The following is a 17,878-nucleotide window of genomic DNA, read 5'->3' as shown; positions in this document are numbered from 1 at the left end:
TCTTCGCTTCTTCGTTTGGCCAGATCGATACATTGCCGCCAACTAGAGTATCGGAGTGGGCGCAGGAAGCCCGTTTACATACGAAGTGGTGGTTCAGTCAGTGATTTAACCACTTACCTGTTTACTGTTTCTGTCTGATATTGGCTGTATACAAAGGTGGTTTGATTGTCAATTCATCAATAGGCGTAATACGTACAGAGGAATGAAATGACGGTACTCAAGGGCCCTCGGTGCGACAAAGACAGTAGGCAGAGAGTTCAGATTCCTGACTCGTCTCGCCACCTGTATGAAATATTAATCCCGCATACATACCCTCATGTCACTTTATATATTATAGTCATTTCTCTCCTGCAGTGAAAAAAATCAAATCAAATCAAATTCACAAAGGGAGCTGCATAAATTGACATATATTCCATTGTATTAATTCCATGACTTTCGTGCATAATCAAATACTGTATGTATTTGTTAATTCAATCATGTACAAAACTTCTTCATACGCTACAAGTAAACTGAAGATGGCGCTCAATGTCCAGTTAAAAAGGGAAGGCAGAAAGTTGCAGCAGACTCCAATTGAAGACGAGAACACATTGCAACTTGTCTTCGAGACAAGTTGCAATGTTACCACCGTTTGTCTGTACCACAACATGTGTTTCGGAAATGGCAATGACTTTTTTTTTCTGCTGTTAATTTGAAGGACTTGATCACGGGGATCGTGGATTTGTCGCTACCAGTCTGGAGTTACCATTGGCGGGTATTTGTTGAGGCTGATAGTAATCAAAGATAATAAATGTTATTATTCTAAAATTCGCCAGACATCGAGCGTCTTTACTGACTACTCCCCGCCCCCCCCCACCCACAATCCTGTGCTACTCACTGATTGGCCGGGCGCACTGTCATTCAACCCAAACGGTACATTCGGGTGCAGTTGGTAAACCCTGGACTCTGAATCGAAAATGCATTCCACAGACCCTGAGCTGAAATAAAAGCAATGAACAACGTCAAAAAAAAACCATTTGAATTTATTGACATGATCAATGTTTGCAGCTTGTATGCTGTTTCCGGACGAAAATAGTCACGATTTAGCTCACAATAACAATAATGACAACACTATGTGTTTGCCGTGAAACTTCACGTTATACCGTCATTCTGACAACTAGAATGTATGAAACACATATGCACTTGTGTCTTTCAATATAGTATGTATATTTGATCAATCTGTGCTTCCCTCCACACCCCCACCCTCCCCACATCTTTCTGCATCAACTATGAAAAATCTCCGTTCCCGAAGGCAGCAGTAGTTTCATTGTGGCCCTGCAAGAGCTAACGAACGCCATCACACACACACACACACACACACACACACAGCGGCTACGACAAGGAGAGCAGCGGTTTTGATGGCCGCAACACAGCAGCAGCCCTTTATCGCACTTGTGTCATTCCAAATGGAATATCGTGCTACGGATGATTAAGTGCACTCGAAACGGGTAAGATTGATCATTTTTATTGATTTCACCTCGTGCTGGTCGCTCACTCCTGACTGTAACAGCGAATGAAATGACTTCAACTGTCGACTTTCTGATTTTGGTTTTTGTTTTGGTTTGTTCGTAACATTGGCTATACTTCTCACCAGCGCTCGCTTTACTGAACTCTTTGTTTTGGCAAGGTTCCTTTCAACGTGATACACCATGTGCGTGGTGTGATAAATATACAGCATTTTTTTTCTGGTTGGGTGGCTAAAAGTTAATTAGTCGTGTGGATGAAACCACTATATATATATATATTTACCCCCAAAAGGACCAATATGTTATTTTAACTATCAGTCAGATCTGTAATGCATTTTGCAGGGGTGGGGGGGGGGTTCCTTGCTACAAGTGGGCTCCGTTGTTTACCATGCCTGCCACCTCCAAAAGCCTTCTTCAGCACCATCAGCATCCCTGATGGAGTCATATGAAGGGCACGACCTCGCGGGCATCTCGCCTCGCTGTTGTGGGCTGCGTTCCACTTGTGCTGCGTACGACAGGCAATGCAAGGAAACGAGGTTAAAGTCTGGAAGAAAGGGTTATGCCCTAAATGTAGTGTTGGAGCCCCCCCCCCCCCAGAAATGGCTGTCTTCATTCTCTTGCAAAGGAAGTTGCCACCTCCTCTCTGTGGTCATTTTTGCTCTTAATTGTCACCTTTTAGTTGTTAGGCGTTGTTTCAGCCGCTACTCTGTAAAACATGAGTTCCGTTCATTTTTGAAATGTATTTATTTATTTATTTAATTTTTTTTTGTGGGGGGGGGGGGGGGGGGGGGGTCTCTGTGGAACTTCTAAAGTTCAACAATCCATCTGGCAGACACACGCACACACATACACACACAACCGCACTGTCTCCGTCACGCCCGGGCATGATAATCGGTTTATGTATCGTTTTTCAGAATGAGTTCATCGTGTTGAATTGATGGTTGATTAATTGCGCCCCGAAGCAATTGAGGCACAATGAAGTGCACTACTTTTATTTTATTATAGATGCAATATTTGTTATTATTATTCATTTGGTCTCTTAAGTAGTTTGCGCGCTAAAGAAAAACCATCAATGGCCAACTGGATCCTAAATGACATAATTAAGTGTTTTATTCAGTGGCGGGAAGATTACGTAAGGAAATATAGCTGGTTACAATTCCAAGTTAGTCCCTTGAAAATGTAATAGCAATGCAACTATTTTAATGACTTTCTCAAATGAAGATAACGAATTAGATTTGATTACATTTTGATGACTTTTTTATAATTTGGAATGAATGCATCAACAGAACCCTTCGTATGTTTCCTCTACAAATGTGGATTCAAAGCATAGATTATGAGGTTACAATCATTTGTTATTTACAGAAATCATAAACTGATACCAAAGCATTGTGTGGTTTTTCAATTATGTACAGTATTGAGATGAAATGGAGATCCATATTAAAAATGTGTTTGTTACATTGTACGTATACAGCATGTGGACATGACACCATGTTGACCTAATGACAAATGTGCACAATTTAGAGAATATGACCACCCAGAAAGGTGACTGTTCCATAGAAATGTCCAAAATTACAAATATGAAACTGTTCAAAGGCAAATGCTCTTTTATGGGTTCAAAAGTCGAACTGTGAGTCTAACCTTTTCAAAATCAGACCAATAGATTGCACTGCAAGGTGGCGTTTTGTGGTCATATTTGAGAATACAGCAGAATGACACGTGACAAGAGGGAGCCAATCGCAAAGCGTCGCCTTTGGAAAGAGGATGTGATATGAAAAAACAACAACAACAAAAACGGAGCTTTTGAAGCTGTTTTTCAACTGCAACTAAAATTGTGGTCCATTACAATTACAGAATTTTTTAAAATCATGAATTACTCCCCAACACTGTTTATTGTTATGCGTATGAATATTGCAGTGGTGGGAATGCTTTGAAATTGCGTATGTAGTGACAAAATCATGCCAACAGTTTGACCCAAGAACGGATTATTTCTCTTTCAGAATGAATTGCGGTGAGAGTCATTGTTCTGAATTCCAATATACTCCTGCTCAACAGTAACTTTTTTTTATTGAGTTCATTCGTGCTCTCCCAGATTCTTCTCGTCTTAGCGCCTCTGCTGCGGTTTGTTTCGTCCTTTCGGCGATCGAGCGTTATAGAACACACTCTCTTGGTGGAAACGTTGCCAGCCGGGGTCGCTCGCCGAATGCATCTGTCACATCCGGACTCGTGCAGTTCATTTGGTTCTTGCATCGCTCGCGACAGAGCCAAACTCTTTGTTTCACAGTCTGCAAAGGGCAAATTGAAACGTGCGGCAGGAAAGCAGCTTCATCTTTTCGGCCCACGATCTCTCAGGCTATATGAGAGCTGCCAGCAACTCTGATAAAGCTGTAATCCTCAACGTTCTTCAACTTTATGTAACAAGTAATCCGTGTTACTCAAGAATTTACATTTCTCCAAAACATCCTCGTCCTAGATATCAGCAAATGGTTGACATGAGAGCATAGCTGATGATCTTTTTATTTGGGAATTGCAACAAGAAAGGTGACGATTATTATTGATCTGTTCATACAAGCTTATCTTTGTCCAAATGACTTTCCAAAATAATTGGATAGATAGCCTATCCCAGCTATCCTCGGGCGGGAGGCGGGGTACACCCTGAACTGGCGGCCAGCCCATCGCAGGGCTCGTACAAACAAACAACCATTTGCTCTCGCATTCACACCTACGGGCAATTTAGAGTCGTCGACTAACCTACCACGCTTGTTTTTGGGATGTGGGAGGAAAGCGGAGTGCCCGGAGAAAAGCCACGCAGGCACGGGGAGAACATGCAAACCTTTAGTGAGGTTAGTCATTGCCATGGATGCAATTGTACAAATACTTTCTTACAGGGGTTTCAATAATCCTGTATAAAAGGCAAAATACGAAATAATCGTTGAAACTGCGCAATGAATTTGAATTATGATCGCGATTTTTGGCAAGCCACGCTTAAATGAGCCTGATCGTTGGCGATTTTTTTTTGACATTTAAAATGCGGGCACTGCTGACAGGAAAAACACTGAATTTTGCAGATTTATGAAAAAGGAAAAACTGAAATATCACACAGCCATAAATATTCAGACCCTTTGCTCAGTATTTAGTAGAAGCACCGTTTTGAGCTCGTACAGCCATGAGTCTTTTTGGGAATGATTTTCAATCCTCTGCCATTCCTCCTTGCAGATCCTCTCCAGTTCTGTCAGGTTGGATGGCGAACGTTGGTGGGCAGCCATTTTCAGGTCTTTCCAGGGATGCTCAATTGGGTTGAAGTCAGGGCTCTGGCTGGGCCGTTCGAGAACAGTCACGGAGTTGTTCTGAAGCCACTCCTTTGGTATATTAGCTGTGTGCTTAGGGTCATTGTCTTTTTTGAAGGTGAACGTTCGGCCCAGTCTGAGGTTCTGAGCATTCTGGAGAAGGTTTTCATCCAGGATGTCCCTGTACTTGGCCCCATTCCTCTTGTCTTCAATTCAACCAGTCTCCCTGTCCCGGCAGCTGAAAAACACCCCCACAGCGTGATGCTGCCACCACCACGCTTCACTGTTGGGACTGTATTGGACAGGTGATGAGCAGTGCCTGGTTCTCTCCACAAATGCCACTTAGAATTAAGGCCAACCATTTCTATCTAGTCTCATCAGACCAGAGAATCTTATTTCTCACCATCTTGGAATCCTTCAGGTGTTTTTTTTTTTTTTTGGAGCAAACTCCATGCGGGCTTTCATGTGTCTTGTTGCTGAGGAGAGGCTTCCGTCGAGTTGCTCACAGTGAGAGGTGCCGAGCAGGTGTGGCCATAAAGCCCCGACTGGTGGAGGGCTGCAGTGACGGTTGACTTTCGAGAACTTTCTCCCATCTCCCGACTGCATCTCTGGAGCTCAGCCACAGTGATCTTTGGGTTCTTCTTTACTTCTCTCACCAAAGCTCTTTCACCCAATTGCTCAGTTTGGCCGGACGGCCAGCTCTTGGAAGGGTTCTGATCGTCCCAAACGTCTTCCATTTAAGGATTATGGAGGCCAACGATGCGCGTAAGTGCCGCAGAATTTCAGTTCAGTTCAGTTCAGTTCGGGTTGAGTAAAATGTACAATATTGGACAACCGTCGAAAAGGCCCACTGGTTCAGGTGTTTATATCATTACAATGTTAGTCACGTGGTCCAAACTCGTGTGTTTAAAAAAACGGAGCACAGTGAGCCACTGTCTTCTGCACTTTGCGTCCTGCAGCATCTTCCAGAGCTCAGTCGTATCACAACAATGTTGCCTCTTGTGTCACTTTTCCACTGAATAGATACACTCAGTCTCTTGTCTTGCTTGCCATTTATTTTCTTATACTATACATGGGGGCCAGTTTATGCTAACAGTTTCGGGGAAACCCTATTGAAGGGATAGCTAATATAAGCATTTGATCACAAGAAGGATTTACCTTCAAATATTGAATATTCAGGCGGCACGGTGGGCGACTGGTTAGCACATCTGCCTCACAGTTCTGAGGACCGGGTTTCAAATCCGCCTGTGCGGGGTTTGCATGTTCTCCCCGTGCCTGAGTGGGCTTTCTCCGCCGGGTACTCCGGTTTCCTCCCACATCCCAAAAACAGGCATGGTAGGTTGATTGAAGATTCAAAAATTGCCCCAAGGTGTGAATGTGTGCGCGAATGGTTGTTTGTTTATATGTGCCCTCCGATTGGCCGGCGACCAGTTCAGGGTGTACCCTGCCTCTTGCCCGAAGATAGCTGGGATAGGCTCCGGCATGCTCGTGACCCTTGTGAGGATAAAGCGGTACAGAAAATGGATGGATGGTGATAAGAGGACCATGACATCATTGGTCTTTTCTTCTCAACGTTCACATTCCATAAATCTACCCCCCCCCCCCCAAAAAAATCCCCTGGTTGCAAACAAGCCACAAATGTTGTTCTTTGATTAAGTTGATCAATAGATTCACTTTCGGGGACATGCGGTGACGATCGTGGCTGGTGAGGCATTGATTTCATCACAGTTACAAATAGATAAACCCGGAGTAGCTTTTATTACGCTAAAAAAAAAAAAAAAATATATATATATATATATATATATATATATATATATATATATATATATATATATATATATATATATATATATATATATATATATATATATATATATATATATATATATATATATATATATATGTGTGTGTGTATAGTATATTGTATGGTAGTTACTGATGGTGCAGTGGTACACTCGCCTGACTTTGGTGCGGGCAGCGTGGGTTCAGTTCCCTCTCAGTGACAGCGTAAATGTGAGTGCCAATGGTTGCCCGTGTCTATATGTGCCCTGCGACTGACTGGCGACCAGTTCAGGGTGTAGTCCGCCTTAGCTGGGATAGGCTCCAGCGCCCCGCGACCCTAAACAGGACAAGCGGTGTTGTAAACGGATGGATGAATGTCTATTGTATGGCGGCGAGAAGGTATTTGCATTCGACATCCCATTTGTGCAATTCCACAAGCTTGACTCATTTATCCCATTTACAGTTCCATGGAAGCTTGTCGATGCTCATCGTAGGCGGTTTCTTCACAGGAATTCAATTAGCCAGAGTTGTTTGTGAAGCTGCGAGGCCTTCGCGGCTCAGGCAGATCATATCACACAGATCCTGTCACCTGCAGTCCCGATCGACCCGCTGCTTCCGCCTGCAACAGCTCTCTGCTGTGTGCGCTGCCTTTAAATGTGCGTGTGTGTTACTGCTTAGTGAAATGAAGTTGTGGTTTCATTTCCTCTGCAAAGAATCACAGTTGCTCATTTACATCTGGAGCGCAGGCAAGGCCCGGTGCTTGGGCTTTCTCTCATATATTCTGGTCAAGGTTTTCTATTTTTAAGCTCCCTCATTTCCTTTCCTTTTTTTTTTTTTTTTTTTTTTATTTCTTTTTTTTAAAAAATCTCTCAATTCCAGTCTGTTCTTAAGTCCTTTTAGCCCCTAGTCAGGGGTTCAATAGTGCACTGAAGTGCATTGGTCTCCAACCCCAATTTCAATGAAGTTGGGACGTTGTGTTAAACACCAGTAAAAACAGAATACAAGGATTTGCAAATCATATTCAACCTATATTTAATTGAACACACTGCAAAGACAAGATATTTCATGTTCAAACTGATAAACTTGATTGTTTTTTTTGCGAATAATCATTCATTTAGAATTGTATGGCTGTAACACGTTTCAAAACAGCTGGGACACCTTATAGGGGTTGGCTCCGATTCTGGCTCAGGTGATCGCGCTGTCTCAATGTTGGCGGAGACGCATTTTATTGTTTCACTCGTCCAATTGACTGAGAGTTGACTTCAGTGAAGCTCCGCGCGACGTAGGCTGAGGCTCCGAGCGCGTCAGACACTACACATTGTGAAAGCTTCCTTTGAACAATATAATCTTATTCCAAGTGTTGCACTGAGGCGACTGGTTATTAATTTGAACAAAGTTTAGACACACTTTTGTTCGCCGCCGCACGTCTTCTTTGTCGGTTTTCTCCGCTTCTTCGTTGGTTTTCGCCACTTCTTCTTCGGGGTGGGCGGACTGTCGGCATCGAAACTGGGAACCGAAATGTTTTAATTTGAACGATTCTGGGAGAATTGCAACGGTAGTCCCGGTTCCAATCGGTTCTCGAATCGCACTGAACAAGTGAACCGTGATATATAGCGAGGGATTACTGCATACATGTACAGTGGAACCTCGATAGGACGGACTAATAGGGAGTCGGTCGATATTGCCGATTGTCAGGTACATTGAAGTCGTTTTTCTTTTTCACGCCCCATGCACCCATATTACTGTACGGTACAAAATTATTGTTTTAGAGGATTTTATGTCCAAATTTATTTCATTATTTTTTGGGACAAAAGAAAAAAAAAAATGTAATTTAATTTCAATAAGATATTAATAAAATTGTAATTTATTTTTTTTAAATTGTATTTTAATTACAAATGAAATTTTTTTGTACATACCACAATGGAGTCGGTAAAATCACTCCTTTTCCAAATCGCACAATGATTGTGAATGTGAATGCCTCAACAGTACATCTTTAGTACACGTGCAGTCTGTGCCGACCACACACAAGCAACAATCACGTGGGTGTACAGTAGTTCGGTAGCAGACTGGTGGCGACGTGTATTTGGAGGGGCAAAACAAAAGTGCTTTCTGTAAATGCAAATGGTTGCATGGTTTTAAATATAATTAACCTGTTGTGAAACGTCCAGCCTTTTCTAATGTCATGTTGTGGGACAAAGGCCTTATATTTTAGTCCACAAGGCCCCCTTGTATTCATGAGCATAATGTATCTACATTGCAAAGAAGCTGTCATGTTCTTTAGCTTCGATGAATTTTAATACAGACATGAACAGCATGTTGCTCCAGCTTTGACTTCATGCCATACAACTGATTTCCTCGCAGCCCACAGCAAAATATACATTTTTTTAAAGCCACTAAGGTATTTTCTCAGCCTCATCTCAGATATGAACGTTGTGCCAGACTTGAGACTTTGATAAGAGCTTCTATTACAGGCAATTTCCACTGCACTACCGCACTCCAACTCTGCTGCCTGGCCCTTTGCGTTGCCCTTCGCACTCTGCTCGACTCTGCGGTGTCATTTCTCTGCATTGCTCATGCAGCTGTGAGATGCTGACAAAGGAGATAATTGCTCATTTACTTTGTCGTCACATCGGCACACCATTTACAGTGGCTACGGAAAGTATTCAGACCCCCTTAAAGTTTTCAGTCCTTGTCATATTGCAGCCATTTGCTATAATCATTTAAGTTCTTTTCCCCCCCTCATTAACGTACACACAGCGCCCCATATTGTTGAAATGTTTGCTGATTTATTAAAAAAGAAAAACTGAAGTATCACTCAGCCATAAGTATTCAGACCCTTTGCTGTGACACACATATATTTTACTCGGATGCTGTCCATTTCTTCTGATCATCCTTGAGATGCTTCTACACCTTCATTGGAATCCAGCTATTTGATTATACTGATTGGACTTGACTAGGAAAGCCACACCCCTGTCTACATAAGACCTTACAGCTCACAGTGCATGTCAGAGCAAATGAGAATCATGGGGACAAAGGAACTGCCTGAAGAGCTCAGAGACAGAATTGAGGCAAGGCACAGATCTGCCCAAGGTTACCAAAACATTTCTGCTGCACCTAACGTTCCTAAGAGCACAGTGGCCCCCATAATCCTTAAATGGAAGACGTTTGGGACGACCAGAACCCTTCCGAGAGCTGGCCGTCCGACCAAACGGAGCAATCGCGGGAGAAGAGCCTTGGTGAGAGAGGTAAGGAAGAACCCAAAGATCACAGTGGTTGAGCTCCAGAGAAAAGTTCTAGAAAGTCAACCATCACTGCAGCCCTCCACCAGTCGGGGCTTTATGGGAGAGTGGCCCGACGGAAGCCTCTCCTCAGTGCAAGACACATGAGTTTGCTAAAAACAACACCTAAATGACTCCAAGATAGTGAGAAATAAGTTTCTCTGGGCCGATGAGACGAAGATAGAACGTTTTTGGCTTAATTCTTAGCGGTATGTGTAGAGAAAAGCAGGCACTGCTCACCCCCCTGTCCAATACAGTCCCAACAGTGAAGCGTGGTGGTGGCAGCATCATGCTGTGTGGGTGTTGTCCAGCGGCAGGGACAGGACGACTGGTTGCAATCGAAGGAAAGATGAACGCGGCCGAGTACAGGGCTATCCTGGACGAAAACCTTCTCCAGAGTGCTCAGGACCTCAGACTGGGCCGAAGGTTCACCTTCCAACAAGACAATGACCCGAAGCACAAAGCTAAAATAACGGAGTGGCTTCAGAACAACTCCGTGACTGTTCTTGAATGGCCCAGCCAGAGCCCTGACTTAAACCCAATTCAGCATCTCTGGAGAGACCTGAAAATGGCTGTCCACCAACGAGGACAGCAAGGAGGAATGGCAGAGGATCCCCAAATCCAGGCGTGAAAAACTTGTTGCATCATTCCCAAAAAGACTCACGGCTCTATTAGCTCAAAATGGTGCTTCTACTGAATACTGACCGAAGGGTCTGAATACTTATGGCTGTGTGATATTTCAGTTTTTCTTTTTTAATAAATCTGCAAAAATTGCTACAATCCAGTTTTTCTTCTGTCAATATGGGGTGCTGTGTGTACATTAATGTGGGAAAGTAAGTGAACTGAAATAAGCTTAGCAAATGGCTGGCTGGTAGGTTGATTGAGGACTCTAAATTGCCTGTAGGCGTGAATGTGATTGCGAATTGTGGTTTGTTTCTATGTGCCCTGTGATTGGCTGGCGACCGGTTCAGGGTGTACCCCGCCTCCCGCCTGAAGATAGCTGCGATAGGCTCCAGCAGCCCGCGTGAGGATAAGCGGTAAAGAAATTGGATGGATGGATGGATGGCTGCAATATAACAAAGAGTGAGAAATTTAAGGGGGTCTGAATACTTTCCGTACCCACTGTACATTGTACATACAATGCTCATGTGAGTCACATAGAAGTCATATGGAAAACTGTCTTTTCCATTTCTGCAATCCATATCACGTGAGGATAGGTGTGGCATTTGTGCTACATCGTCAGTAATATAATAGATATGAAAGATTGAATTCTGAATTCTCTTCATATGCTGTACGTCTACGTGATAGTTGTACAGTCTTTTGGCTATCCCTCGAGTCAAGGATGATGGTGTCCAGTAGGCATGGCATCAAATTCTGACCACGTGATAACCTTGAGCAAATACTGTATGTCACGGTCATTGCAATAACAGCCCGAAAATGTACTATTTTGAAATGTTTAGGTAATTAACAATTGAAAAATAATCAGGGCTAAATTTTTTGCGACCAGCGAAAGTCTTACGCGGTGGGCGGCGTAAATCTGCGCAGGCGAATCAGACCGGGTTTTGGTAATTTCGCAGACGAGCGCAAGCCGTCATATTTAAGAGAGGGAGGGAACACGGCCGATTTCAATCATGTCCAATCAAAGCAGCTCCTCTCATTCCCTTTAAATGTGGCACAATGTTAGTTTCGCATGGAGACGTCACTGTGCAGCCAATGCACAATGCGTAATCGCAGCCATCCATGCCTGAATAGAGCATTGTGGTTGCTCTCGGCCGGTGTGGCAACAGACAACGTGAGGGGGTGGTACCCTTATTAAATACAGAATTATTGTAAGGCCATAGTGAAGCTATTCCCATAAAGCCTCCTTCCTGTCAGCGCTTAATTTCGATGCTCAAGTGGTCCTCGAAGTGTTTCTTTCGTCTTGCAGAGATGTCATATTTGGTCCTCAGGATGGTTGGAGTCATCTTTGATTCAGAGTGGTGCTTCTCATTGTCTGGAAGGAACAAAGACAGTCTTGCAGGCAGGAAAGAAAACAAAACAAGTCATTTCTGTCAGCGAGCCGTGGGATTTCCCTGGCTTTCATGGTCCACCATCGATCTTTTAATGTTTGGGTCTCATTCTGAAGGGCCGCTCTGCATTCTTGGTCCTCGACGTTGGGTATCTCTGAAGGTGAAGACAAAAACCTCGCATTTCATCAATAAATTGCTTGATCATTTTGGTCAAACCAACTGATCTCCTTTCTTTTGGTCTGGATGATGTCAGTTTTGAGCTAATACTAATCTTTTGCAAAAGGACTTGATGAAATTCATTTTTTGCTGTTGTGTCTTGGAGTTTGGAAATGTCAAAAGTGTTGGATGGGCTTGCCTCTTTTGGCGATATTGAGTCAGAGGTTTTGCGCACGAGTCTATGATCAATCCAGCAATCATCTGCACCTGCGATCGCTTTGGCTGACAGAATGTCCTTCTGTTCACGGTGATATAATTTAAAAGATGCCAGTGTTTTGACCACGAATGTTGCCTGGATTTTGAACTTATTTTCCTGAGGAAATATGGTGTTGACGAGATCACGTTCAGCACACTTCGTGAGGAGGATAGCGCCATTGGAGTTTCACTTACTGACCACATCCATTTTCCCCAATGGTTCCTTTCCAGAGCCTGAATTCTCCTCCTGCTCATTGAAGTCACCGATGAGGATTTTGTTCGATTTGGAAATGGCCGATAAGGGCGCCGTCCAGTTTAGCATTGAGGTAATTTAACCGGTGCAACGTTTTGGGGGATTTATTTATTTGGTCAAATGTTAAACTCCAAAGACTTTAGGCAGGTACTATGATCATGACTGTAATAAATATATTCACAAAGGAAATGCACAGAACAATCATGTGCAAAGTAACACCCCCAACTTGACATGACTCAACCAATGAAATGGTTCAATCAGTGTAGCTTTGAGAGTGGACTGGGTGTATGTGTGTGTGTGTGTGTGTGTGTACGAGAGGCAGGCAAGCGGTGGAGAAGAAAGTTGTGTAAACAGTTAATGAATGATGGTAAGGAAAAATGTTTTCAATCTTTTTAGTTGTTAATATTGACTCTTTTATATCCGAAATATTTTTGCAAATGTCATTTATCAAGTGACAACGATACAGCAACAACAAAAAGGACCAGTTCAGAGTGTAGCCCGCCTCTCGCCCGAAGATAGGCTCCAGCACGCCCCTATTGAGGATAAGCGGATGGATGGAATTTTCTCACGAAAACATTGTTTTCAACGTCTGCATAGTATGTTAAAAACACAACAATAAATGTGCATTTCATGAACATGCCAATGATATTCTGTTGAGTCTTGTTGAATCCACGGAATCATCTGCTAAATCCCGCCTCATGGAGTGTAGCGAAGCGTACAGAAAAGGTCCAGCAGGCCTGATGTTCAATAGGAGTACTTTTCCATTTAAATCCAGTCCTCACCAGCATCTTCTCTCTGAGGGCGGCTCGCCCGTACCTGTCACTCAAATCAGATCCGCCAGAACCTGTGTGAAGGCGAATGAAATGCTCCAGATTTAATTAGTGATCTAGCACGTTATATTTTAATAATGCGCACCATGACAATGCAAAGTAAAATACAGGCAGATAGGCCTGTCCCGACAGCAATTTTTTTATAGATCATACATCTTCCCAATACAAACAATAAACGATAATATTGCTTCTTTAACCCCTCTGAAATCTTGAAAAATAAGTCCCGCCCTGATTATTTATTTTATTTTATTTTAGCTTTTTAATTTTTTTAAGTGGCATTTTTTATTTTTATTTTATTATTATTGTTGTTATGATTATAATTTCCTTTCGTTTTTCTCTATTAACTCGTTTTCCTTGACTCTGTGATATGTATCCCCCTGAGCTGTTTGGCTAGCTCGTTAGCTCGCAAGCTAGCTCGTTAGCTACACCGCGCCACGGCTCACCACAACAACGGCAATATATCGCGTCCGGAAAAACGATTGTGTCCATTTTATTTATCGAACGATAAGTCGAGATAGTAATTATCGTGACAGGCCCACAGGCAGATGATAGAGTTGCTTTGAATCTTTGTAAAAGATGTAGCAGGCAGCTGTAATCTTGACAAAAATGCAGCTATTCTCGAAATGGCAAGTTCCCCGCTTCACCAAAAAAGACTTGGCCTGAAGTGAACCGTCATTGGGTGGCTCACAGCGAGTTTTAGGTTAAACTATAAACTATACAAGTCTGGTGTCATAAGAACACAACCGCTCCGTATGAGAGCCTCGAAGGTCCCGAAAGACAACACAAGCTTCACTTCCAAGTTCACAGTTCCGACCTAGCCCACGTCGAGCCTAAAAGTGAAGCTCTCCAATTTTGGAATTCAATTTGGAATTTTTCTCCTTTCAAATAAGGCTCTGAAGTCGCATACAACATTAGTTCGTCCACAACAGAATAACGTTCGACCTTGCCCATTTCAAATTTTTCTCAATCTGGAAAGAAGTGCTGATCTATTGAATGTGACAATTTCATAACATGGAAAGGTCATGTGCATGTACATGTCACTCTTTTCCACTGGCATGTCGCAGCTGCACTGAATTGTCATGTTTGGTGCTGACTGCAAAAACAAAATGTACAAATGTTTAAAAATCCGAAACTGAGCATTGACATTCTGCATTATTTATTGTTGAATAACAACTGGGGAATCAGAATCAGAATCAGAATCAGAATCAGAATCAGAATCATCTTTATTTGCCAAGTATGTCCAAAACACACAAGGAATTTGTCTCCGGTAGTTGGAGCCGCTCTAGTACAACAAACAGTCAATTTACAGAACACTTTGGGGACATAAAGACATTGACAAAAAACAATTGTGCAAAAAGATGCAGAGTCCTCTAGCACTTAGAGCAGTTCGAACGACTAATATTGCAATAGTCCGGTGCACAAATGTGACGTGGACATTTCAGAGTATCCAATCGCTTTGCCTTCATAAAGGTCTTAATTGTAAATACGGCCTGAGCGATTAATTAGGCAGCCGATAAAATTGGCCGATTCAAGCCCTTTTCAAATTGGCCAAAATCTATTTGTGCCGATCGTCTTCCCGCTAAATGCATTAAATCTCTACAATATAGTACAAAGTTAATGAAATTTTGCTTACTCAGAAAATGTCCAAATTAAATTGAACCATAATATCCTTCAATTAACAGGATTAATAGCAATTAATATTGAGTCTTTCCTCTCTTTTGGGGAAGCTCCATGTCCTAATATTGTCTTTAATAAAAACCCACTCCATCCTAATCACTGTTGTATTCATTTGAAGTCACTTTACTGTATTCCGAGAAAAGGAGTTGGATAAACACATATTTCGATAGATTTTGTAACCATTAAACATTTGTGTTTTGTTTTTTTAATTGTTTATTATGTACATTTTATTGCGTGTTTTATGAACAAATGTCATTCATTACATGTAATTTTAAGGATAAATGCTACATCAGGATATATAGGGGACCACAAAAAGGTTCTTTTATTAATGATACAATTTTAACATTGATTATTCATCGGTCCAGCCTGGCGCAATTTGATGTTTTTGTGTCAAAGAATATGCATATTGGCTGTATTAAAATTGTGCCTGACTTCCTGCCCACTGTGTTTCAGTGGATTTTCTCATTTTGTATGGACGCTACTGTCTTTCCAGCCAGTGAATTAGCCCCCACATTCGTCCCTGTAGCTGAGCGACAGTCGCAGAATGACTGAGTCTGTTGTGTCTTAACCGGTCATGTGGTCGTGTTAACCGGTCATGTGACAGCTCTGTGCGGCTGAGCGACTTTCCCCTGCAGCCTGAGCGCTATTACGTTTTATTAGCCCGGACGCTGATGAAAAGATTCATCTCTCCCTCCCGGGGTTTGCTCCCAAAACTCACAGCAAACCCCACTGGGACGCTGTCGCCATTACCGCGTTGGCCAGCAAGAGAGATCAATGAAGAGGAAGTAAGACACCGTGCATGGGTGGTGGCCAAATGGCAATTTTCTGCTGGTAAATAAAGACGCAAATCACATGTTTCACTCACACTGAGGCCGGCACGAGTATTTTGGGACAGCGTTAGACAACCGGCACACCAACCTGAAAAAAGATGATACTCAGAAAGTCTTTCTGCCTCAACAATAGAACTCCATAATTTCTGCTCAGTATTGGTCTGCATTCATACAGCCTGTTGGGTAGCTTGAGAAAATCCTTTTTTAAGGTTCTTTCCATCTTGACCTGCAACCATGACTCGGATGGGCGAAAGAAAAATCAGTTTTGTACATAGAAAATATCACTCTTCAGTATTTCATCAGGCTATTACGATTGAAATATAAGGGAAAACATCTTTTTATCTGCTTGTCTACTTCTAAAGTAGAAATCCCTGCGTTCTTACAACTTGGAATTTGACCAGAATTTTCAGGAGAAATACTGTATGCTTCCTAAGGCACAAATATTTGCGTGTAACGTATTTGTAAGATGAATATGACTTTATTTTTGTAACACAATGACTTCATTGTCTCTTAATATCCATCCATCCATCCATTTTCCACCGCTTATCCGAGGTCGGTTCGCGGGGGCCCAGACTTCCCTCTCCTCAGAATCAGAATCAGAATTAGAATCAGAATCAGAATCAGAATCATCTTTATTTGCCAAGTATGTCCAAAAACACACAAGGAATTTGTCTCCGGTAGTTGGAGCCGCTCGAGTACGACAACAGACAGCCAGTTGACAAAGAAAACTTTTGAGACATAAAGACATTGATAAAAAAAAAAAAAAAAAAAACAGTCACTGAGCAGCCACTTCATCCAGCTCTTCCGGGGGGATCCCGAGGCGTTCCCAGGCCAGCCGAAGGACGTAGTCTCTCCAGCGTGTCCTGGGTCATCCCCCGGGTCTCCTCCCGGCAAGACGTGCCCAGAACACCTCACCAGGGAGGCGTCCAGGAGGCATCCGAATCAGATGCCCCAGCCACCTCATCTGGCTCCTCTCGATGTGATGGAGCAGCGGCTCTACTCTGAGATCCTCCCGGATGACCGAGCTTCTCACCCTATCTCTAAGGGAGAGCCCGGACACCCTGCGGAGGAAACTCATTTCGGCCGCTTGTATCCTGGATCTTGTTCTTTCGGTCACGACCTACAACTCGTGACCATAGGTGAGGGTAGGAACGTAGATCGACCGCTAAATCGAGAGATTCGCCTTTCGGCTTAGCTCCTTCTTTACCACAACGGATCGATACAAAGTCCGCATCACTGCAGACGCCGCACCGATCCGCCTGTCGATCTCCCGTTCCATTCTTCCCTCACTCGTGAACAAGACCCCAAGATACTTGAACTCCTCCACTTGGGGCAGGATCTCATCCCCGACCTGGAGAGGGCACGCCACCCTTTTCCGACTGAGGACCATGGTCTCAGATTTGGAAGTGCTAATTCTCTGATTCTCCCGCCAGACGTTCCCAGCAGACCCTCACAATACGTTTGGGCCTGCCACGTCGGACCGGCATCTTCCCCCACCATCGGAGCCAACTCACCACCAGGTGGTGATCAGTTGACAGCTCCGCCCCTCCCTTTACCCGAGTGTCCAAGACATGCGGCCGCAAGTCCGATGACACGACCACAAAGTCGATCATCGAACTGCGACCTAGGGTGTCCTGGTGCCAAGTGCACGTGTGGACACCCTTATGCTTGAACGTGGTGTTCGTTATGGACAATCCGTGATGAGCACATAAGTCCAATAACAGAACACCGCTCGGGTTCTGATCGGGGGGGCCGTTCCTCCCAATCATGCCCTTCCAGGTCTCACTGTCATTGCCCACGTGAGCATTGAAGCCCCCAGCAGAACGATGGAGTCCCCAGTGGGAGCGCTCTCCAGCACCCCCTCCAAGGACTCCAAAATGGGTGGGTACTCTGAAGTGCTGTTTGGTGCATAGGCACAAACAACAGTCAGGACCCGTTCCCCCACCCGAAGGCGGAGGGAGGCTACCCCCTCGTCCACCGGGGTGAACCCCAACGTACAGGCGCCGAGCCGGGGAGCAATAA

General features: G+C 43.6%; 1 protein-coding gene across 6 annotated transcripts in view; it reads left to right on the top strand.

Annotated features, from left to right (window-relative positions):
* Nucleotides 1-1,302: 1,302 nt before the first annotated feature.
* LOC133417419 (tyrosine-protein kinase Fyn) overlaps nucleotides 1,303-17,878 on the top strand; it is a 64,509-nt gene continuing 47,933 nt past the window's right edge. For 3 of the 6 annotated variants that reach the window (XM_061705188.1, XM_061705186.1, XM_061705187.1), the window contains exon 1: nucleotides 1,303-1,484. The gene's annotated coding sequence lies outside the window, so the exon portion shown is untranslated. The remainder of the gene's footprint in view (nucleotides 1,485-17,878) is intronic. The other 3 variants (XM_061705192.1, XM_061705190.1, XM_061705193.1) reach the window with 2 other exon arrangements.

This window comes from Phycodurus eques, chromosome 18 (genome assembly GCF_024500275.1).
Source record: "Phycodurus eques isolate BA_2022a chromosome 18, UOR_Pequ_1.1, whole genome shotgun sequence".
Lineage (NCBI taxonomy): Eukaryota > Metazoa > Chordata > Actinopteri > Syngnathiformes > Syngnathidae > Phycodurus > Phycodurus eques.
This window is presented reverse-complemented; position numbering and strand designations above follow the sequence as displayed.